Source organism: Oryctolagus cuniculus, chromosome 9, assembly GCF_964237555.1.
Source record: "Oryctolagus cuniculus chromosome 9, mOryCun1.1, whole genome shotgun sequence".
In the NCBI taxonomy this organism is placed as follows: Eukaryota; Metazoa; Chordata; class Mammalia; order Lagomorpha; family Leporidae; genus Oryctolagus; species Oryctolagus cuniculus.
The window spans coordinates 71,179,020-71,202,477 of NC_091440.1; the positions used below are offsets into that span (position 1 = coordinate 71,179,020).

At 50.4% G+C, this 23,458-nt stretch overlaps 1 protein-coding gene and 2 long non-coding RNA genes across 11 annotated transcripts in view; 2 read left to right on the top strand and 1 right to left on the bottom strand.

Annotated features, from left to right (window-relative positions):
- Positions 1 to 4,393: 4,393 nt before the first annotated feature.
- On the bottom strand, positions 4,394 to 22,462 carry DHRS12 (dehydrogenase/reductase 12). 6 transcript variants are annotated; one of them, XR_011378812.1, is made up of 5 exons: positions 19,928 to 20,067; positions 19,178 to 19,357; positions 16,047 to 16,181; positions 13,841 to 13,921; positions 4,394 to 11,896 (listed from the first exon to the last, which is right to left on the bottom strand). It is a non-coding gene; the product is annotated as a dehydrogenase/reductase 12 (long non-coding RNA). The 6 variants fall into 6 exon arrangements; XR_011378814.1 differs by having other exon boundaries at positions 13,841 to 13,924; positions 19,928 to 20,034; XR_011378810.1 differs by lacking the exons at positions 19,178 to 19,357; positions 19,928 to 20,067 and adding an exon at positions 22,091 to 22,462 and having other exon boundaries at positions 13,869 to 13,921.
- Positions 20,335 to 20,996, top strand: LOC138843808 (uncharacterized). Its single transcript, XR_011378816.1, has 2 exons — positions 20,335 to 20,535; positions 20,758 to 20,996. It is a non-coding gene; the product is annotated as an uncharacterized lncRNA (long non-coding RNA).
- The window catches only part of CCDC70 (coiled-coil domain containing 70), a 46,397-nt gene continuing 44,681 nt past the window's right edge, over positions 21,743 to 23,458 (top strand). Inside the window, exon 1 of one of the 4 annotated variants that reach the window (XR_011378807.1) lies at positions 21,743 to 22,636. The gene's annotated coding sequence lies outside the window, so the exon portion shown is untranslated. The remainder of the gene's footprint in view (positions 22,637 to 23,458) is intronic. The other 3 variants (XR_011378808.1, XR_011378809.1, XM_017350324.3) reach the window with 3 other exon arrangements.

The following is a 23,458-nucleotide window of genomic DNA, read 5'->3' on the forward strand; positions in this document are numbered from 1 at the left end:
TTCTCTCTCTCTCACTATCCACTCTGCCTATCAAAAAAAAAAAAAAAAAAAAAAAAAAGGTGTGGCCTGGTAGGAGGTAATTAGGTCATTAGGGGACTTACCCTCACAAGGGATTAATGTAGTTTTCACAGGATCAAATTAGTTCTCACGAGAATGGGATTTTTTTTCTTTTTTTTTTTTTTTAAGATTTATGTATGTATTTGAAAGGCAGAGTTGGTTGGGGGGGGGTGGGAGGGAGGGAGGGAGGGGGAGAGAGAGAGAGAGAGAGAGAGAGAGATCTTCCATCTTCTGGTTCATTCCCCCAAGACAGCCACAAAAAGATGCGGCTGGGCCAGGCCAAAGCCAAGAGGCTAGAACTCCATCTGGGTCTCCCATGTGAGTGGCAGGGGCCAAAGCACTTGGGCCACCCTCTGCTGCTTCTCCAGGGAACTGGATCAGAAGTAGAGCAGCCAGAACTTGAACTTGTGTTCTTATGTATCCATATGTATCCATATGGGATGGATAAATAAATCTTTTTTAAAAATTAAAAAAAGTACCCAGCCTTGAGTATTCTGTGAGAGGAACATAAAATGGAAAGAGAAAACCCTCTACTAACAATGCCCCAGTATAATTTTTTGTCTTCTTTGTTTAAAGACTTACTTATTTATTTGAAAGTCAGAGTTACACAGAAAGTGAAGAAGAGGCAGAGAGAGAGAGAGAGAGAGAGAGAGAGAGAGATCTTCCATCTGCTGATTCACTCCCCCAATTGGCTGCAACAGCAGAGCTGTACCGATCCAAAGCCAGGAGCCAGGAGTTTCTTCCAGGTCTCCCATGAGGGTGCAAGGGCCCAAGGACTTGGGCCATCTTCTACTGTTTTCCCAGGCCATAGCAGAGAGCTGGATCGGAAGTGGAGCAGCCAGGACTCAAATTGGTGCCCATATGGGATGCCGGCACTGCAGGTAGTGGCTTTACCCGCTATGCCACAGCGCTGGCCCCTGACCTTTGTTTAGGAGGGCGAGCCACAGACTCTGGATTCAGATGACCTCTGATCTCAGTTTCCTCACAGGTAAAAATCCATGAGGTTGTTATGAGGATTGAGGAGGAGAATCCAAGAAAATCATTTAATACAGCCCCTGGCACAGGCTTCAGTATGTGCTAAGGTGTTCCTGGGCCTTGGGACCTTGACCAGCAGCTGGCCCTGGGCATGGGGAGTGCCAGTGAGCAGAAAAGAATGTCAAGGGACACAATGACTGACCACAGGAGCCCCCTCACCTGCAGCAGAAGCATTCCAAGACCCCGGTGGATGCCTTAAACCCCACAGAGCACTGACCCCATGTATAACGTGCTTTTACCCTTAGACACCTATTAAAGTTCATTTCTACATTAGGCACAGTAATAGATTAATAATAACTAATAAAATAGGAAAAGTGTAACAGCATTATTAAATAATAAGTTACACGACTATGACCTCCCTTGAAAAAGCCGCGACAGATACAAGGATATTTCAGAGTTCACGGAAAGGGCTCAGTGTTGTGGTGCAGCAGGTGAAGCCACCCCTGCAACTCGTATGCCATATGACAGCACTGGTTCAAGTGCTCCACTCCTTTTTTTTTAATAGAAAGCCTTTATTTAATAAATATAAATTCCGTAAGTACAACTTTTGGATTATAGTGGTTCTTCCTCCATACCCGCCCTCCCACCCCCAAACCATCCCACCTTCTACTCCCTCTTCCATCCCATTCTTCATTAAGATTCATTTTTAATTATCTTTATATACAGAAGATCAACTCTACACTAAGTAAAGATTTTAACAGTTTGTACCCACACAGACATTCAAAATATAAAGTAATGTTTGAAGACTAGTTTTATCATTAATTCTCATAGTACAACACATTAAGGACAGAGGTCCTACATGGGGAGCAAGTGCACAGTGACTCCTGTTGTTGATTTAACAACTGAGACTCTTATTTATGACGTCAGTGATCACTCTTGTCATGACCAACTGCTCCACTTCCAATGCAGCACCTTGCTAATGTGCCAAGAAAGGCAGCATATGATGGCTGAAGTACCTGGGTCCCTGACACCCAGGTAGGAGACCTGGATGGAGTTCTGGGTTTCTGGCTTCAGCTGGCCCAGCCCTGGCAGTTGCAACCATTTGGGGAGTGAACCAGCAGATGGAAGATCTGTCTGTCTCTCCCCATCTCTCTATCACTCTGTTGTTCAAATAAATAAATGAATAAAATCTTTCAAAAAAGGAAAGATCTTGGAAAAGAGAATTAAAAGACGATTTAGTACAAAATGTTGAAATCCATGTATCTTTTTTTCTTTTTAAGAGCTTTTATCTATTTTAAGAGCTTTTGTTTATTTAAAAGGCAGAGTTACAGAGAGAGAGGGAGGGAGAGAAAGAGAGAGAAAGAATCTTTCATCTGCTGGTTCATTCCCCACATGGCCAAATCGGCTGGGTCTGAGCCAGGCAGAAATCGGGAGCCAGGAACTCCATCTGGGACTCCCATATGGGTACAGGGTTCCAAGGGTCCAAGCACTTGAGCCATCTTTTACTGCTTTCCCAAGCACATTAGCAGGGAGTTGGATCAGAAGTGCAACAGCCAGGACGTGAACCAGCAACCATATGGGATACCAGCATTGTAGGTGGCAGCTTAACCTGCTGTGCCACCCTGCCTGCCCCTGCATCATATTTTTCTTACTACATGTTTCCAAGAGCTTTTTGAAGACCGTTCATATTAACATTTTCAGCCCACGGTTGACCGTGGGTCACTGAAACAGCAGAGCACAAAGCTGCAGGTAAAAGGGGAGCTGCTGCACTGACAGAGACCTCTCCGCAAAAACCTGGAGTGACCCGCCCCACCTGCTGCCCAAGAGCGAGGACACCGAGGCCCATCCTCCCCGACAGTAATGGTGGCGCAGCTGTCCTGGAGGTGGCAGGAGCGTCCCCATGTTGCATCCCGTGGTGTGAGGGAGGCTGTGGTGTGGGTGAGGGCTTTAATCTGCTCATAGCAAGCAGAGGCAGGTCGCCAGCAGAGCACTTAGCACAGCCTCCCCACCCATCTGTCTTCTCTGCTCGTGGCCTCTTAATGCTGCCGAGCACTACCAGGCAAACTGTGTGCTGGGAAAAGACCCCGCACAGGGTGCAGCCCAGCCCCACCACAGTGCATCTCCCCGCGCCTCCCCGCAGCAGCTCATGCTTGTCCCAGAGCAGGATAAACCACAAAAAGCTCCCCATGCCCCCCCCACCCCACCCCCCACCAAGGTAAGGAGAATGATTTTCAGACTTTGGCTAACACAGACATGGAATCTGAAGCTATCTCATATTTGTCTAATCCACCAACTTGCAAACCCTTAGGATCTGCAGCTAAACTGAGCAAATCCTGGTGTTTGCACTATCCAGAGAGCAGGAGGGACTTCCTGATGTTTGATTGGGGACCGCAAATGTTTCTGGAGGCCCAACTGAATCTTAGAAAACAGAAAACAACCCATCCCACATTACATAATCGGGCCAGCAAAACATGCTTCTTATTAAAAAGGCAGCCAGTGATTTCCAGGGCTCGGACTGAGCTCTGCATCTTTTGTTTGGCCCTGAACCCACTAATTTTAACCTCTCCGCTTCTCCCCATGTCTCAAGCACAGACACATTCAGCTGCCTCTCCGTGGCTGGCACACCTCTTTGTGTATTGTGTTGTGTGTTTCACTCGAGAGAGGTGAATAGATATTGAAGCACAAGAATTATTATGCCTGGCAAAGAAGATGAGATCAATAAAATGTTCCTATCACAAATAGGAAATGAAAATGAAGAGCTATCAAGGTTCTCCGAAGCAGGCCTGGTCCATACAAAAGTGCAACAAAAGCAAACATACTCAAAAGGCCAGTCCCTCCAGAGTCATGCATCTTATCCACCCTCCCCCATCCAGCATACCCACCCCCTTAATCCTCCCCCCAGAACTTTGAGCTCCCCCAGGAAGGCCCCCAGCCCTGGCCTGGCCAACCCCCTCCCAGTACTCCTTAGCTCATCTTCATGACCATACGGTGTGAGGGAAGAACTGCTGCGGATGGTGAAATTGTGCGCTGCTCATGAGCATGGACTATGCAGGCAGTCAGTGTTAGCTTCAAATTCTGGGTCTGGGGCCAGTGCTGTGGCGTAGCAGGTAAAGTCACTGCCTGCGGTGCCGGCATCCCATATGGACACCGGTTCCAGTCCCAGCTGCTGCATTTCTGATCCAGTTCTCTGCTATGGCCTGGGAAAGCAGTGGGAGGTGGCCCAGGCCCTTGGGCCCTTGCTCCCGTGTGGGAAACCCAGAAGAAGCTCCTAGCTCCTGGCTTCAGATTGGTGCAGCTCTGACCATTGCAGCCAATTGAAGAGTGAACCAGCAGATGGAAGACCCCTCTCTCTCTCTCTCTCTCTCTCTCTCTCTCTCTCTGCCTCTCCTTCTCTCTCTGTGTAACTCTGACTTTCAAATAAATAAATAAATCTTTAAAAAAAAAACAAAATTCTGGGTCTGTTGCTTGACCCTAGGCAAGCTATGTAACCTCTCTCAGCCTCACTTTCTTTCTTTTTTTTTTTTTAATTTATTTATTTGACAGGTAGAGTTATAAACAGTGAGAGGGAAAGACAGAGAGAAAGATCTTCCTTCCGTTGGTCCACTCCCCAGATGGCTGCTATGGCCAGCGCTGTGCCGATCCAAAGCCAGGAGCCAGGTGCTTCCTCCTGGTCTCCCATGTGCGTGCAGGGGCCCAAGCACTTGGGCCATCCTCCACTGCCCTCCCAGGCCACAGCAGAGAGCTGGACTGGAAGAGGAGCAACCGGACTAGAACTGGCACCCATATGGGATGCTGGCACCGCAGGTGGAGGATTGACCAAGTGAGCCACGGCGCCAGCCCCAGCCTCACTTTCTTCATCTGTAAAGCAAAGGTAGGAATACCTCCACCACTGGTGGCCCCGAGAGTTAAGTGAAGTATGTGTGTATATACGTAAAGATAAAAACACTCTTGACTACCAGCACACAGCAAACACCCAGCAGCGTTTGGTGGATGGGTAAGTGGCAGAGCTGGTTTCATCCTGTGCAGGTACACACTTGGTTTCATGCTCTCATGTCACTGTAGATGTTTCAACACAGAGCCCCCCATTTTCATTTGGCACTGGGCTCAGCAGAGCCTGTAGCTATCCCGGCAGCCCCTGGGAGGCCAGCTGTAGCTCTGGAGCAATCTCGGCCATGCAGCGGATGAGCCGAACCCAGGCATGACCTTGGGTCGAAAGCACATTGTTGTACTTTTATTTTTGCAATGATGCCACATTTGGAACCAAGTCAATGCTGGGAATATTTCACACTAAACACATGCCATTTCATAGCAAGCTTCAAGGTATTTTTTTTTTTTTCTTAAAAAAAAAAAAAAAAAGCAACTGGGGCAGGTGCTGGACTCCACTTGGGATACCCACATCCCATACTGGAGTGCAAGGGTTCAAGTCCTGGCTCTGCTTCCCACTTCAGCTTCCCACTAAGGTGCACTGTGAGGGGCAGCAGGTGATAGTACTTGGGTCCCTGTGACGCATGTGGGAGACCTGGATTGGGTTCGTGGTCCTTGGCTTCACCCTGGCCCAGCCCTGGCTGTTGAAGGCATTGGAGAGTATACCAAATCTCTCCTTCCCCCTCTCTCTCCTTCTCTCCATCCCTCTGATTTTCAAATAAATAAATACATCTGGATAGAAGGCCTGTAAACATGACTATAAGCCTTGGCTCCAACCCTGAGTTTCAGATTCAGCAGACCTGGGGGGTGCTGCCCAAGAATGCGTACATCTACCAAACGGTGGTGCTGCAGCTCTTCTGGGAGTTGCGCTTTGAGAAACAGCATCTGACATAAAACGGTTTCCACCCATTACAGAGCCAGAGCCAGAGCCACAGCCCAGGTACCTGTGCTTTGGCCCAAAGCCCTTCCTGGACCATCTTCTTGTCCAGTGGTTTTGCCTTCATCAGCCCCAGTCAGAAAGAAGTTCCCTTGGTTGTGGTTTTTACATTTGTCTGCTCCACTTGAACTAAACTTGCTCTCTGCCTCAAAATAATGTCTATGATGAGCCTCAGGCTTCCTAGAAAAGAATGCTTTAACAACACCAAGTATTCCTGGCACTAACACGTATTATAAGAAGCATGAAGAAAGAGCAGTTTATAGAAAAATAATGTAATTGAAGATAAACTTAAATCCCTCCAAAAACCAAGAACCCAAAAGGTGCATCAACTTTTGGGGGGATCCTTCTGGGTTTCATCTATGCCTATGTTTATTTTGTTAAAAAAAAAAAACAGAAACATTGCTTGCATGCACCTAGAATATTGGTAATCAAGTTTTTTTTCCAAGTCCATCTTTTGAAAGCCCTCTTTTCTGGGCATGCAACCTGCATTACTGATTTAGAAATTACAGTTCCCACTTTAAGTCACAGAAAAATAGGGCCTAGGGATCTATTTCCTCCACCACCACCCAGGGGCTGACAGCTCTTGCCCAACATTCAAGTGATGGCAACAATTCTGCTGACCCCTCCTTCTATACCCTGTCCAGGAAAATGCCCCTCATGTGAGGACTCAGCCACAGAACTGCGAGCATACAGAGGGCCAACTGCATTGGGATCAAAAGGCAGCTTAGCTCCAAACAAAAGACCTGGGAAGAGCACACTGGGCACATTCCCACCTTGGTCCTTCCAGACTCGCGTTTCATGCAGATGATGTCACTGAAAGATTTGCTTCTCTGCCAGAGGTCATCTTTTGGACTAAACCTTTTATTCTGCCCTGAGCCTCTAATTTTAATATCCCAGTCCCCAAATCTATGGAATGCAGGCATGGTCATTCTATGGAAAATGGAACAGTGGCTGGTCCCCTTGTCTCCCCACAATCTTGCCTGCATGCTGGGTCTCTGTTTGAACCCAGTGAGTAATCTTGATGACAAGAGTAGGCCCAACCGAGAAGGATTCTTGCATAGACTCACAAGCATACATATCCACCCACACCCACACAGACAAAATGTGTACAAACATGAGCTTTATCCTCTACTTACATTTACAAAGTTCACCAGAACACAGAGTTTATGTTCCTGCTTGAAATTTTCAGCAAATTTACAGATTTTCTGGGATCAGACAAGTTCATAATATATAGAAAAATGGTCTAAACCAAAAAATCGAAAAATGTAAAGCTTTTTTGATTATTTATTTATTTGAGAAAGAGAGTACATGCTCCCATCCATTCAGTAGTTCACTCCCCAAATTTCCACAAGGGCCGAGACTTGGCTAAACCAAAGCCAGAAGCCAGGAAATCAACCCAGGCCTCCCACATGTGCAGCAGGTGCCCAATCACTTGAGTCATCACTGCTGTCTCCCAGGGTCTGCATTAGCAGGAAGCTGGAGCCAGGAGCCAGAGACAGGTATCAAAACCAGGCACTGGCCGGCACCATGGTTCACTTGGTTAATCCTCTGCCTGTGGCACCGGCATCCCATATGGGCACCAGGTTCTAGTCCCGGTTGCTCCTCTACCAGTCCAGCTCTCTGCTGTGGCCTGGGAAGGCAGTGAAGGATGGCCCAAGTGCTTGGGCCCCTGTACCCACATGGGAGACCAAGAGGAGGCACCTGGCTCCTGGCTTCAGATCGGCATGGCTCCGGCCATAGCGGCCATTGGGGGGTGAACCAATGGAAGGAAGACCTTTCTCTCTGTCTCTCTCTCTCGTTGTCTGTAACTCTACCTGTCAAATAAATAAATAAAAATCTTAAAAAAAAAAAAAACAACACGCACTGCAGTGTGGGATGTGGCCACCTTAACTGGCATCTTAACCACTAGGCCAGACGCCTGACCCAGACCAAGTGTTAGTGAACTTATTCATTGTTTTGCTATTAAGTTGTAGGATTAATAATAGGTCTTAGACATGTTTTTGTTGGAGTTGGCATTGTGGCATAGCAGGCTAAGCCACTGCCTACAACACCAGCATCCCACATAGGTATCAGTTTGTGTCCTGGTTGCTACACTTCTGCTTCAGCTCCCTACTAATGCATCTGGGAAAGCAGAGGAAGATGGCCTAGGTGCTTGGGCCCCTGCCACCCACGTGGGAGACCCAGAAGAAGCTCCTGGCTCCCGGCTCCTGGTTTTGGTCTGGCCCAGTGCTAGCCACTGCAGCCATCTACAGAGTGAACCAGCAGATGGAAGATCTCTCTCTCTCCCTCACTCTCTCTCCCTCTCTCTCTCTCTATATATATATATAATTCTGACTTTGAAATAAATAAATAAATATTTTTTAAAAAGAAAGTTTATGCTATATATAAACATACTTTATTTCCTTTAATGCCTATGTAACATCCCTTTGAGTTGGTAGGTCGCTGTTTTCTGCTGCCAATCTTTTAGAGTTTTGTAGTCAATATACTGTTATTAAAACAATGTGCTAAAAACATTATAAACTGATGACAACTTCCTTTGTGACCTTGAGTCCTTGCTCATGATGCTTATCAGTTTCTGCCTTGTTTTATGGCTGTCACTACATCCCCCAGGAGACAAAACTCCCTGAGGGAGGAGCCATGCCTAATGCCACCTCTTCCCGTATGGGGGTACATACAGTCACACACATGGTGAGTGTGTTAGTCAGCTTTTTGTTAAGGGAGAAGGTGTATTTGGAGGTTCCTAGGTCAAGATCAGGCAGCCCCACGAGTGTGGCATCTGATGAGTGCAGTGGATGGTGTACACATGATGAGGGAGGATCATACGGCAAGCCAGGAAGAACAGAGAGAGACAGAGAGAGAGAGAGAGAGAGAGAGAGAGAGAGAACGAATCCTAGTCTTCCATGTCCTTGTGTCTCTCTTCATAAAGCCTCCATGATTCATGGGGACTCCACACCCGCAACTTAATGCAACCCAATGACTTTCCAAGGATCAAGTTCCATCCTTAATTAATTAACATAACACTCTGCAGATCAAGACTTTAACAGGCAGACCTTTGGGGGACATCCAAACTATGATCCAGACTACAACAACAGGTGAAAATGTCCACTGTTTGTTTAGACCCTTTTTGCAAAGCCATATGGAAGCATCTAGTGTATGGGAGGATTTCCTCTGAGCTTCAGCAGACTTTTGTGACTTATCACCCACCAAAGGCAGAGGTTCCTGCTGCTGCAGAGACCTGAACACTGAACCTGCAGACACGAATCTGGGCAACAGCCCCAGATAAAGCAGAGGAGTCAGTGCCCTGCCTTGGCTTCCCCATTCAGGGAGCCACAGAACACAAAGCATACCTTCTGTTTTAAAAAAAAATGCTAAAACCTGTTGTTCTCTCATCCTGAGATCAAGGCTCAGAGAATGAGAAAACAGAAGCAATTCTACCCTTCATGACTCAGGAAGTCTGTAGTTAGCTTGCATACCATATTCAGCTTCTGTCTGGCAGAACCAAATATTCCTCCATTTTCAAAGGACAGGCAAAGTATTGTCTGTACAGGATTGGGTTCTTTGCAAACGTCTGTGAAGGTCCTCAGCCTGCCAGAGCAGACACAAGGCTGCTGACTCACACTGGGATCAGCTGGAAGCCTGCACCAGTGACTCCAAGATGAGTCTCCACACTTGATCCTTTCATGCCAAGGCCTTCCCTAAACCTAGTCCCGGACTCCCTTCTGCCCAACAGTGCTGCACAGCACTTTTGCAAAGTCTGGGCTAAAAACAACAGAAGCAGCAACATAAAAGCCCATTCTACTTTGCACACCTCACAAGCTCTCTGAGCTTCCTGGAAGCACCTGGGGTGTTTCAATGAAAAGGAGGCAGTGCCAGGGACAAGAGAACCACATTCCATCAGGGAGCCTGGTAGGATGCAGCATCATGAAAGGGAGAAGGAAATCACCCATCTCCCTCTGGAGCAAAACAGGAAGCCAGAAAGCTCTCAGAAGAAAAGGCCAGCAGCAAAGAAGGGGCCAACATTGTGGCACATGGGTTAAGCCGCTACCGGCGATCCCAGCATCCCATATGGACATCAATTTAAGTCCTGGCTGCTCTGCTTCCAATCCAGCTCCCTGCTAATGTGCCTGGGAAAAAAGCAGAAGATGGCCCAAGTTCTTGGATCCCTGAACCCACATGGGAGACCCAGATGGAGTTTCTGGTTCCTGGCTTTAGCCTGGCCTAGCCCCAGCCATTGTAGACATTTGGGGAGTGAAGCAGAAAAATGGAAGATTTCTCTCCCCTCTCCCTTCTCCCTCTGCCTTTCAAATAAATAAACAACTCTTTATTAAAAAAAAAAAAGGAAGGAAGGAGAACAGGTGCACATGTATACAAACCCCAACCTATGGATCAATACAATAAAAAGGTTCACCCTGGGAATCACTGCCCCCCTGTATCCTTTAAACCCTGGGACACAAGTGTGATTACCAAAATGCAACAAAACTCAACTGCAGATGAGCCAAGTGGCCTCTGTGTGGCCTAAAGTCATGAAGTGACTTCATGGGAACTGACCTCCCTATGTCAATTCCCACAATCAGTAAACACAAACAATGCATGGATATGCTCTCAAAAGTAGAAATCATCCTGTAGGAATGGGGTGGGGTATTTAATATTAATGATGAACACTAGGCAACTAAAGCAATCCTACTTGAAAGACTGGAAAGCCACTCTGGCCTGGGACAGCTGGAGAGCAGAAACCCTGTTTTCATCTTGGAGTTTGATGCCGATGGGCTCAGTCCCCCACAGGACACTAGGGCATCAGCAGCACCTTCCAGCCACATCAGGAGGGTGACAGGAGTTGAACTATTGCCTAGGCCCCTGGCCCTCTGCGATCTTTCCTTCTAAAATCCACAACTCCAGTTTAATCATGAGAAAGACATCAGACAAATCCCAGCTGAGAGACTTTCTACAAAATACCTGATTGTACTCTTCAAATCCATCAAGGTCCTCAAGAAGTGGGCGGGGGTTGGGGCTGAGAAACTGTCATGGCCAAGAGGAACAGAGGAGACATGAGGAATAAGTGTAACGGGGGGACCCAGAGCAGAACCAGGACATCAGGGGGAAACAGGAAATCTGGATGGGAGACCTTTCTCTGTCTCTCCCTCTGTCTGTAACTCTGCATCTCAAATAAATAAATCTTTTTTAAAATAATGAATAAAGTAATGTTACTCCTGTTTTTCATAGGAGGAAAGTGGGGCTCAGGGAAGCTAAGAACAGTGCCCATGCTCCCAAGGCAGGTGAGTACAGTACCAGGACTCACAAGGGAGGGAGTCCAATCCCTCCCTGCACACCTGGCCGCTTGTGTGAGCAGCCTCTGGTCTAGGCACCTGCCTTGGGCTGTGGAGAGGGTACCTCTGCCTAACAGGGAGGATGCAGAGCCCAGGGGGCCCTAGAGTCAGGGAAACACACCCAGAGATCAAAGCAGGGGTGCCACCGCTGCCTCGGACCCTCTAAGCTCTGCGTGCTGGAGGACACTGACGATCACAAAGGAGAGTGGGTTTCCTGTGTGTGTGTGTTCTAGTCCCTTCTACATGCAGACATGAGGGTGAGAGGGCAATGGGTGAAGGGCTCACTCTCCACAGCCCCCCAGGAAACAGGCTTACTTCCCTTTGCAGCTCTGGAGCCCTCCCAAAGATGAGGGAAGTGGATATAAGGATAGGTCAATATTGTGAACAGAGCCACATTATCATGTTTCCATATAAATCCACTTTGTAAAAAAACTGTAGCCCAAACCCCAGTGAGCTGGAATCCAAGCAAACCTTCCTCTGTCCACAAGATTAGTATTCTTGTTGCATCCCGTAGCAGCAAAACTGAAAGTTATCAGCAGGCAGACAGCCAGCTTTCAATCCCAGGCACCGCAGCCCGCAGATCGTAGCAGCACTTGCAGACATTAGAGAAGATTTACAGACCCTCACCGTCGCCGCCAGCTCTGAGCCTCTGTAAGGCATCTGATGGTGTGACATTCATCTGTGAGCAGGGGAAAGGAACAAAACATAATAACAACCTTCAGGAGCCATGCAAAACCCTCCGTGTGAGGTTGGGGCATTCTTCTCTCTGGCCATGCCAAGCCTGAGAGGCAGGGCTGAGATCAACCACCCACTCCACCCCCAGTCCCTCTTTTGGGACTCCCAGTTGTGGGGTCTGCTGAAGAAGCAAGCAAAAATAGAGTGGTAAAAATGGAATGTGCCTATTCTTTAGTTACAGTGAGCTGGGGTGGCCAAGCATCATCCCCAGGGGTCCTCTCTCTCCATTTGACCGTGGTGGCCAGGGTTTCCCATGTACGGCCCACCTAATAGGCAAAGGATTTGTGCAGTGGCATGGGCTCCACGTTGAGAATGGTCTCATGCTTGGTTTAATACTCTGCCTTCACCATCTTGAAACTGTCAGTAACTCAGACACAAGGGTCCCACCTTTTCATTTGGCACTGAGTACCGCCAACTAAGTAAGCCAGTTGGGGTTCCAACCCTCTCAAAAGAAGACCACAAAACATGGGCCATATCTGCAGCTCTTCTTAGAAAGTAACTCTCCAGGGGCCAGCACTGTGGCCTGTGACACTGGCATCCCATATGGGTGCTGGTTCTAGTCCCAGCTGCTCCTCTTCAGATCCAGCTCCCTAAAAATGTACCTGGGAAAGCAGTAGAAGATGGCCCAAGCACTTGAGCCCCTGCACTCATGTGGGAGACCCAGAAGAAGCTCCTGGCTCCTGGTTTTGCATCAGCGCAGGTCCAGCCATTGCAGCCATTTGGGGAGTGAACCAGCAGATGGAAAATTTCTCTGTCTCCCCTCTCTCTGTAACCCTGCATCTTTTTTTTTTTTTTTTTTTTTTTTTTGACAGGCAGAGTGGACAGTGAGAGAAAGAGACAGAGAGAAAGGTCTTCCTTTTTGCCGTTGGTTCACCCTCCAATGGCCGCCGCAGCCGGTGCGCTGTGGCTGGCGCACCACGCTGATCCGATGGCAGGAGCCAGGTACTTATCCTGGTCTCCCATGGGGTGCAGGGCCCAAGCACTTGGGCCATCCTCCACTGCCCTCCCTGGCCACAGCAGAGAGCTGGCCTGGAAGAGGGGCAACCGGGACAGAATCCGGCGCCCCGACCGGGACTAGAACCTAGTGTGCTGGGACCGCAAGGTGGAAGATTAGCCTAGTGAGCCGCGGCGCCGGCAACCCTGCATCTTAAGGAAGGAAGGCAGCCAGGAAAGAAAGAAGGAAGAAAAAAAAAATTTAAGTAGCTAAGTAACTCTTACGGAGCAGGTACGGTATACCCCTACGGCATACAAGAGTATCTGCATTAGAGTCCAGGCTTCACTCCCTCCCAGCTTCCTCCTAATGCTCACCCTGGGAGGCAGCAGCAACAGCTCAAGTAGCTGAGTTCCTGCCACCCACCTGGGAGACCTGGACTGAGTTTCCGGCTCCCAGCTTCAGCCCAGCCCTGGCTGTTGTGAGCATTTAGTAGCTGTCTGTCTCTCAAATGAATGAAAAACAAACAACAACAACCAAAAAAGCAGTTCTCATCAAGACCATAATGCTGTTGATTATTCCTCTTCATGGCAGGCCACTGGGTGAACTAATCCATGTCTTGGTGGCCCCTTGATGCGTCTTCACGATGGGGCTCCTCTGGGGTGGAAAAGGTAGCAGTGCCGCTGTGCAGTGTAATGTTCCTGCAGCAGCAACCGGGCTGCTGGCTTCTGCTCGCTTCACAGGCAGCCAGGGCTGCAGGGGCAGACCTTGGTATGCCACTTATTTTGGGCCAAATCGAGCAATTCCAGGTAGGTAGGGCACTGTTGGCTGAGGCTGCCTCTCCAGTGCAGAGGCACAGACACAGGCAGTTGCCCAGTGAACGCGGGCTGGTGCCTAGCCTCCTTGAAGCTGACCACAGAGGCAAGAATGCCCGGAGAATGGGGACTAGCCACTCACCTGGTTACTGCTCTCCCCATGATCTCACCTCTGGCCCCTTGAGCTTGTTCTTGTCCTGACAAATCAGGTAAACTGTGCCACCTGCTGGAATTCAGAGAAACCATCTGTGAGTCACAGCAACAGCTATGCAAACCAGGTTTGCAATGGAAAATTGAAACACATGGAAGACCTACAGAAAGAGTACCTCCAATTGAGACTATTCTGGAAAATCCTAATGCTTCATCCCACATGTAGAGTGGTAAGGTAACAGTGAAGGTGACAATAGAATGAATTTTCTCTCTTGCCCATCTGGGCTGGCAGCACACCTGGAATAACATCTTTTTTCTTCTTCTTTTTAAGGATCTGGACACAATAAATTCTTGGCTATATCTGCATTCCCAGCATCTTACCTTCTGATTCAGAGGTCTCAACCCTGGCTGCTTTTTGGACTCACCTGGGGAAACTTTTAAAGATCTAGATGATTGGCCCAGGCCTCAGTATGTTTCTTATTTGAATTTGTTTATTTGAGAGGCAGAGAGATAAACAGAGATGGTTCCCATCCACTCCTTCACTCCCCAAATGACCACAATGGCAGGGGGACTGAAGTCAGAGCCAGGAGTTATATCCAGGTTTCCCATGTGGGTAGCAGGATCCCAATTACTTGACTCACCACCACTGCCTCCCAGGGTCAGTATTACCAGGAAGCTGGTGTCAGGAGCCAGAGTCAGGTACTACACACACCTAGGCACTTCAGCATAGCACTCAGGTATCCCACCCAGAATTTTAGCTGCTAGGTCAAACACCCATTCCCTGGGTGGGTCCTAAAAGCTCTGCATATGATCTAACATCCAAAGTGGAAAAGCACTGGCCCAGCCCGTAGAAGGGACTCAATAAACAGTTACTGAATGTGGAATCCACAGATGGTTCCATGTATTCCAGCAAATACCATGGCATCATCAGTCAAGGATCCTCTAAAGGAGGATGCCTTGGCTACATCAGTAAAGAAGCATGGAGGGTGGCATGGTGGCGTAGCAAGTAAGCCTACCACCTGCAGTGCCAGCATCCCATATGGGTGCCAGTTCCAGTTCCAGCAGCTCTACTTCCGATCCAGCTCTCTGCTGTGGCCTAGGAAAGCAGTGGAATATGGCCCATATCCTTGGACTCCTGAACCCACATGGGAGACCCAGAAGAAGCTCCTGGCTTCAAATTGGCTCAGCTCTGGCCATTGCAGCCATTTGAGGAGTGAACCAGCGATGGAAGACCTTTCTCTGTCTCTCTCTGCCTTTGGCTCTCTGTAGTTCTGCTTTTCAAATAAATAAATAAATCTTAAAAAAAAAAAGAAGTATGGAGTCTGCTTCCTTCACTAAAAATAGCCCATGGGGTCTACTTCATGGGAGGCCGCAGGCAAACTACAAAACCAGCCCCTGTTCACAACCCAGCATAACGATTCCCAGTTGCCAAGATGCAGTTAATCCTCCCCCTGATTTGGCAGATAATTAAATAAAGCTCCCAGGGATCTCATATTCCCCTGGAACACACTGAACTTGGTTTTAGAGGGGGAAGAGAAGGAATCACCTTCAGTATCTTGAAGAGTGATAAATTCCCCACCCTATGTCCCTGGCTTTTGCCAGACATCCATGTTTCCCAGAAAAGAGGCTCTGGAAAGATTGGGCCAACTTCCCAAGCCACTGTAGAGTCCAGGCAGGAAATCCTGGCATTTGCCCCAAGGAAGTCTTTCACTGAACAACTGATGGGGCACCTGGTGAGCCCCTGCACAGCCAAGCTTAGGGAAGGGGAGTGCTAAGCTGCTCTCGCCTCCAGCTGCTCTGATCTGGGCACCAGCAAGCAAGTGCACTCCGCTCTCCAGTTATGTTGGAAGCCCTGTGCTCTTCACTAGGGTTCACATCTAGGCAGTGATGCAATGCCCCTCGTGAGAATCTCAGTAATAGCTCTGTAGCCACGGCTCCAGCGGTGATCCTGGTGACCAGAGTCAGCTTGAGCTCCTCATTGCTGTCATTCAGAAAACACGGTGACCCGGGGAAGGCCCTGAGCCCTCCTGTGAATTAAGTGTTGAAGAAAGGGCTCCAGGTACTGGCTCTGTCCACCTCTAGCTCGAAGCTGCACGCATCACTCACATGGCTGGCAGCACGCCCATCACTATGCAATCACTGTCCAGGACTTCCAGGCCTGCCAGTGACTCAGGCTGGCCACGGGGCACGCTGCTCACCTTGCTTGGCTAGTTCAGTGGCAGCTGCTTTTCCAATGCTGCTGTTCCCTCTGCAGACCAAGAAGGCTCTTCCAGGGACTCGGACCTCCAAGGCATCAGCGGGTAAAGTCCTCCGATGCAGACTCCTAGTCACTACTGGAAAAAGCAGACCCACAGGAAGAATGGCCATCAGGAGCCAGGACACAGACTCCTTCAGAGAGAAAGCCTGATCCTCTCTCTGCCTCTTCCAACACACCGCACGCCTTCCTTCCTCTTCTCTTTTCATCCTCCCTGCTTCCCTTCCTGCTCTCACAAACACCACCATCTTCTCTAGGCCTACGTCTCCTGGAATATTATCTTCCTCAGATTTTAAAAATATAAGAAGACTTCAACATTTTGGTTTCTGAACTGTCTCTCTGCCTCTGATACTGGAAAGTGGCAAAAACAAAGACCAAAAAAACCCCAAGCCCTATACCCTTGATCAATGGACAGTCTTTCTCGTGTTCTGAAAAGGAACGTGTGGGAGGCCACTAACAACGTGCTGATTGCACCTCACGCTATCCCTGCCTTGAGGACAGGGGCCGATTTGCAAGTGGGCCATGAAGGAGGAGGAGGCAGAGTGATTTGGGCTCTGCACCTGCTCAGGGGGAGGCAAGGCAGCTCCTTCAGGGCACACAGTGCACTGCACAACTCCAGAGGCGCCTTTCGGATTACAGCAGTGAGAGACCTGCACCTGCATTATGACAATTTTCCAGCAGATGACGGTGAGCATGCAAAGTGCTTTTACCAGTTTGCACAAAGGGATCACACCAGACAGGCATAACCTAGAGTGGCTGCATGGCTTCACTCCACCTTCCTCTTGCAATACATCTACTTTTACTCTGTTCCTTTCCAGTTTACAAAATTGGCAGGCCTGGGGGAGGGGGAGGGGGAAGACCATGAGGGCAGACTCTTCCCATACACAGCTCTGTGCCCCCACAGAGCCACACAATCCCCCCTCTCAAGGGAGAGCAGGACTCTAAGCCAAAGGGTCCACTATTTCCCCCTCAAGGGAGAGCAGGCCTCTAAGCCCAAGCGTCCACAAGAGGCCGAGAGCCTTCCCACATGCCCTGATTACACACACACACTGCCAACAGTTGGCCAGCTGCCTCAGGCCCCGGCCAGGTTCAACAGCCCGTTACACGCCCCGGAAGAGGCCCAAGGATGTTTACAAGCCTGGGTTTGGTTTGGAAGTCAGTGCCAAGGGGCAGGCATCACCTCTTGCCTCGGTCAGGTCAGTCATTCTTTTGTGAACAGGAAAAATGTTCCTGTTTGCACCACCTATAACTTGCCTGAATGCCCAGGCCATCCAGAGAATGTTCTCCCCTTTCCTTCCACTGTGAGTGGCTCACTGGTGGTTCAAGCAAGACTTCTTATTCCAAAGCCTTCCTGAAAGGTTGACTTGAAACTAAAAATAGTATCAGCAGCAAGGGCTTGGACTGAACAACCTGGGAGTAAATCACAGATCTGCCTTTTTAAAAAATGTTTATTTTTATCTACTTCAAAGTTGGGGGGGAGAGAATGAGAGAATCTTCCATCTGCTGGTTCATTCTCCCAAATGCCTGCAACAGCCAGGGCTGGGCAAAGCTGAAGCCAGGAGCTCCATCCAGGTCTCCCACAAGGGTGACAGGGACCCATCACCTGCCACTTCGTAGGATCCACTAACAGGAAACTGCATCGGAAGCGAAACAGCTGGGACTCGAACCAGGATACAGTTTAACCCACTGCGTCACAACACCAATCATACAGTTCTGCCTCTTAATAGCTATGCAACCTAGTGTGTTGACTTAACCTTTCTGAGTTTCTGTTTCCTCATCTACAGATGAGGAACAATAACACAGATAATAAGTGCTACCTGTCGGATGGCCTAAATGGAAAAAAAGAGAGCGAGAGATCGTGTGTGTAAGGTATTTATAATAGCACTTGGAACATACTAAGAACAGTGGTTGCTGTTTGTACTATTATGATTATTCAAGCCAATTCCTTCCATGTTTGGTTGAGCTCATGGACCTCCTAACCCTTGGCATTAGTAGGGCCTCTAAGTACATTTCAAACTGCAAAGACCTGCCTTCCCTTCAAGCAGAAGTGAGCCCTAGGGTTGCCTTGAAAGGATTTGCTGATGGAACCAAGGGCCCTGGGTCAGTGAGTGGGGACCTGCCCAGGAAGGGCACTGGCAGAGAATGAGCGAGGGCTTCCTAAAGCACAGAGAGCCAGAAAAACAGCAGGCCACGGGGAACATGGAGGAACCCGGCCGGAAGCCCCTCTCCTCCAGGCAGGAAGCCACGCAGGTGTTCCTCTGACACCCACTAGAGGAGGCAGTGGCCTCTGGGCTACCTGGCTGATCCGCATTAGACTGCTTGCAGGGAGGTTCTGTGGATGAAAGCTCTCCCTCAAACTCCAGGCTGGGAGCCCCGCCAAGCGGGCAGTGCGTGGCCAGCCTGCAGGACGCGTCCTACCTGCCCTTGGCCTTGGATCTTGGCCTTCCACACCAGAACTCCAGCCTGGCCCAATCTGTTGTTAATAAGACTTGGCTTTCATGTGAGCGCCCTCTCCCTCTTGGGGAAGCACTTCCTTTTCACAAACTCTGGATGTCAGTTTTAAGGTCATGAGATAGTAGAGGATAAAGGCCAAGGTCTTCCGTGTCAAAGGGGGAGGCCCCAGACCAACCTCACCTGGAGACCTGTGAGAAATGCCTTCTGTCTCCTAAGTCAGACACTGTGGGGTGAGCTCTCCCCATGATTCTGATTCCAGCTGAGAACAATGGAACTTAGTGCTACCTGAACCCCAGATAGTAGGAATCACGGTAGGGGTGGTGGGGGTGGTGGGTGCCGGCTAGGAGGCATTCGGGTCCTCTCACCCCCTACTCACCCAAGTAGAGAATTTGTTCAGGTGGCACCCATACCTGCCTGGGGCCTGGGAGTCCTTTTTAAAATAGCCAGGGAACTGTCAGATTCTGGCAAGTTTAGGAAACACACACCAGACCCTGCTGCTTAGGGACCGAAAACAGGAAGGCTTTACAAAAATCCTGGCGTGCCAACAAAAATATCATAAATCCTAACTACAGGTTCTCACAATGTAATCAAAAGAAGCTGTTGTCTGCCCCCACAACTCACCAAGCGGAGCAGGCAAAGCCACCTAAGTCTGTGCCGCAGCCGCCTGTTCCACGCACACCACTGGCTTGGGACGGGCCCTTCAAGCTGGGTCAGAAGGAAGGGGTCCAGAGCCCCAGAGAGGGATTTCTACCAGCTTGCTCTCCCCGGGCTGCAAGCTGGCGCAAGCGTTCCTACTGTGCTCTGTGTAACACAGAAAGATCCAGCCAACAGTGGCCACTGCCAGAAGACATCCTTTGAAAGAAAGAGGCCGTCACCTGTTCTTTAGTGGGACAGGGCGGAGAGTTATTCTCAACATTCTCCACGCCTCAGGAGGGACTGAACTTTTCCCAAAACCCTGTGGGGTGAAGAGAAGGGAGCTGCAACTCCTGCCTCTGCTCGGAGCTCCGCCTGAACCCAGGCAGGACGGAAACGAACAAATGATAAAACCCAGTGCAGGGACGGACGGAAGTCGCCCACCTGGCGGGTTTGAAAGACTGCCAGGCGAAGCCCCGCGCAGCCCCACTGAGTCAGCGTCCCTACGGGTGGGGCCTGGGAATTGGCGTCGTTATTCTCCCCCAGGCTCTGACGCGCAGGCAGGGTGGAGATCCACCAGGGAGCTTAATAAATTCTCAGATAAGAACCTCCCTCTGCCCTCCGCGGAATCCGCCAGCCCTGGGGCTCCTGGAGCCACCGCCAAGCGCCCTTCACCAGGCGCGCGCACGCACGCGCGCCGCATCGTCTCGCTGACCACAAACACGCCCGGGGAAGTACCAAGGCAGAGTCCCGCATGGCGACTCGCGACGAGCGAGCCTCACGCCGCAAACACCCTCACGAAGGACGGTCCCCCAGTGCGGGCGCCGACCTAACGCCCAGGAGGCTCCACGGCGCTGGCGCCGCCCTACGTCAGTGGGGCGGACGCGGGCGGGGGCGTGGCCAGCTCCCGCCCCCCAGACGGAAGCCGCGCCCCCCAGCACCCGGGAGCAGCACTCTGGCTGCTGCACCACAGGCACCCCTGTCGCTCCAGACTCGTTTAGTCCCTCCACTTAGACGGCGAGAGAGCCTCGGGCTCGGCCCCTCCGGCTCCCACTAAAGCGGGCCACGTGACAGCTCTCTGGCCCCGCCCACCGGCCGCCCGCGCGCCCGGACCCACGCGGCGCTGCGGAAAAGGCATGGGGCTTGGACGCGCGCCGCACGCCGAGCCCGCGCCGCGTACCCGACGCCCTCCCCCGGCGCGGCCCCGCCCCCGGGCTGCGGGAGCCGCCCGCGGTGACGTCATCCCGGTTATGTAAGAGCGGCTGAGGCCGCGGCTTCTCTCTGCTGGGGAGGCGGCGAGGTCCGGGGCCTGGGCGGTGTGCTCGGGCAGCTGCTGTGCGGGCTCGGTGCGCCTTTGGGGAGTACCCGCGTGCTGGGTCATGCAGGGTGTGGCTGGGATGCGGGATGGCCTGCTGCGAAGTGGGCTACTGAGGACATCCTGCGTAATCTAATGCTGAGGCTTAGGGTATTAATGTCTACATCGAATGGGTCTTACCATAAGGGTTATTATAGTAACTAGCAGCTTCTAAGTTCCTACGTGTGTGAGTTCACGCGGTGACTCCCAACAGGGTCTCCGTAACTGACCTCCGTCCCGGGTGTCCACTGAGGTCCCTCGGTGAAATTCCACGCTGCTTTACCCAACTGGTAGACTGAGGAAGATGTGTGAGGCCTGCTGCTCTAATAGCATCATTACCTGGGACACAGGATCGCTGCTCACTCACACCCCGCGCCCCCCACCCGATGGTCGTGCCCCTACTCCAGAAAAAACTTGTGAAATAAATTCTGCCAGAACGGCTTCCCCTTTAAACAGGACTCTGTTGGGGGGAGGGGGGGGGTCCACTGTGCGGCTCTTATTCCTGATGGTTGATGAAAACAGGTTTAAATGAGTCACATTTTGCAAACCTACCCATGCTGGGTGTGACTTTCCAGGCCTGCCCGCTTCCGGCGGGAGGGTATTTTGAGTGCCCAGAGGTAGGTGCCAGTGCCTTGGACACTGTGTCAGCCCTGGGAAAGCTGTCAGTCTGGGGTTCCCTCTCACTATATCAGGAAATACTTGGGGCTCATAAGGGTGAGAAATTATTTTGAGCCTCAAAGTCTGTCTGCACATCAGTGGCCCCCTGAAGTCGGGGGGTGGGGGTGGGGTGGAAACCCAGCTCTCTCCATGAGCCATGGTGAACCTGGACGAGCTGCAAAGCCGCTCGGTCTTGGCTTGTTTATTTGTAAAATGGGAATGAATATGTTCGCCTCATAAGGCTGCTGGGATGGTTCATTATAAAAAGCTTAGCTGCATGCAGTGTGATCAAAACTTGTCATTTCCATCTGTAAGTTTTCTTCCCCCTCCTTCTTCCCCTGCACCTGTGGCCATGCAGTTGCATTCAACAAATGTTCCATGAGTGCACGAAATGTCTAATGTTTAGCCTCAAAACAGCACATATCCCCAAGGTAGGTACTGTAAGCACAAATGCATTTCATAGGCTTTAAGAAAAGCCAACCTCCCCACCCGAGACCCGCTTCTGCTCTCCATGGGACAAGTGACACATTCACGAAAAGAAACAAAGGGTGGTGTGGGGTTAACAGGAGGAAAGCTCCAGTTTACGTAGAAGTCACCTGAGCTGGATTCTAGTCCAATTTCTGCCTCTGGCTCCCTACATGACCACTGGCAGTAAATTTATGGAGGGTTTAATATGTGCCAGGTGCTGTGGGTTGTCTTACTTCATCATCACACGGATCCATAAGCCTGCTCATACTATTTTTATTTTCTCCATTCTACATAGGAGCAATTTGAGACTTGGAGGGGTTAAGTAAGTTGGCAAAGGTCAGAGGAAAATACACCCTGTAGCCAGGATTGTAGGCCAAGTGTAAGGTGCATGCCTTCCCCTCGCTATGGGGCAATTCGCTTACCCTCTTTGGGCCACCGTTTTCTCATCTGAACAAAGTCAGACCAGATGACAGCTGCAACTTCCCTTCCAGCTCCAACTGCCTGGAAGTCCTCAGTTCAGTAGGGTAGAAAGCCTCTAGAATATTTGTGTCCCTGGTTCCAATTTGCCACTGAAGAGGCCAGAGACAGAATTCATCCTCTAACGCTTCCTTCCCATTGATTTAGATCCCTGAGGTTAATTTTGACCAAATGGAAAGGAGACACAGAAGGTGTGGACTAAGAAAGCCATGGCTTCCTGCACCACAGATGTACATGGTGGGAGCTCTGCGTCTCCTACACACACACACACACACACACACACACACACCAGTGTTCATCTCCCCTTCCACTGAAACTCAGAACCAGTGTCTCTAGCCAAGTTGTCATGGAAACACCAGCTGCCAATGAGATCATGGAAGACAAGGTCATAATGGCAATAGTGCCTTAATATTTTACCTAGCAAAGCCACTTAGTTAATAAGATGAACAACCATCAATCATAAATTCGCAGGAAACCAGGCACCATTTACGGTAGGTGTTTAGAGTACAGCTGGGGGTGGTGAATAGAAATGGAGGGGAGGGAAATGAGCACTAAGAAAGAGAGGATGAGGCAGGGGGTGGAAGAGACGGCCCTGATGCGGATCCTTGTCACTCTCAGCATAGACCAATGCACAGGGCCTGACACTGCCTCTGTGGGTTTTTCTTAAGGACAAGAAGGATTGGGGGGGCGGGTAGGGGTGTGTTGTGGGCTCCCAGCCTCAATCACAAAAGGCTGAAAAGAAGCCCAAGGTGACTGTGTTTTGGAGCACACACTGGCGGAGCAGGGACAGTGGACGCCACCCCCTCCGCCTCCCCCACGGTGGCCACCACTGTAGCCCTGTAGCCTCCGGCGGCCCTCGGTGCCCGGCAGCTTTCACAGATGGGCTCACCCTGGGGCTCTTTGTGGCCCGTGAGAACCAACTGCCTAAACAACAAATCAATTTGACCGGAGGGTTTCCAAACATAGTGCGGGTCTCAGTCTGGCAAGAACTTGGCCGCGGGGCGCCAAAGCTGGGGGGAGGGACTCAGCCCACACGGAATAATACGCCTTTGTGCCTTGGCGTTTTGTAACCTGTGCATGAATCACTTAGACAAAAAGCGTGCAAACACCCCCAGCTCCCCCCCCACACACACCCCCAGTTTCTTCCTCCAGCTTTGTCCACCCTCTAGGGAACAGACCCACGGCACTGAGATGGGCCCAGGGTGGGGCAGCGGGGGCCCCTGGCAGGTCAGTCTTGCACAGACTGGTGTGGGGGGTCTTTATGTCTCAGGGCTCCTGCTTGATAGCAAGCAGGCTCTGTTCCCAGTGCACAG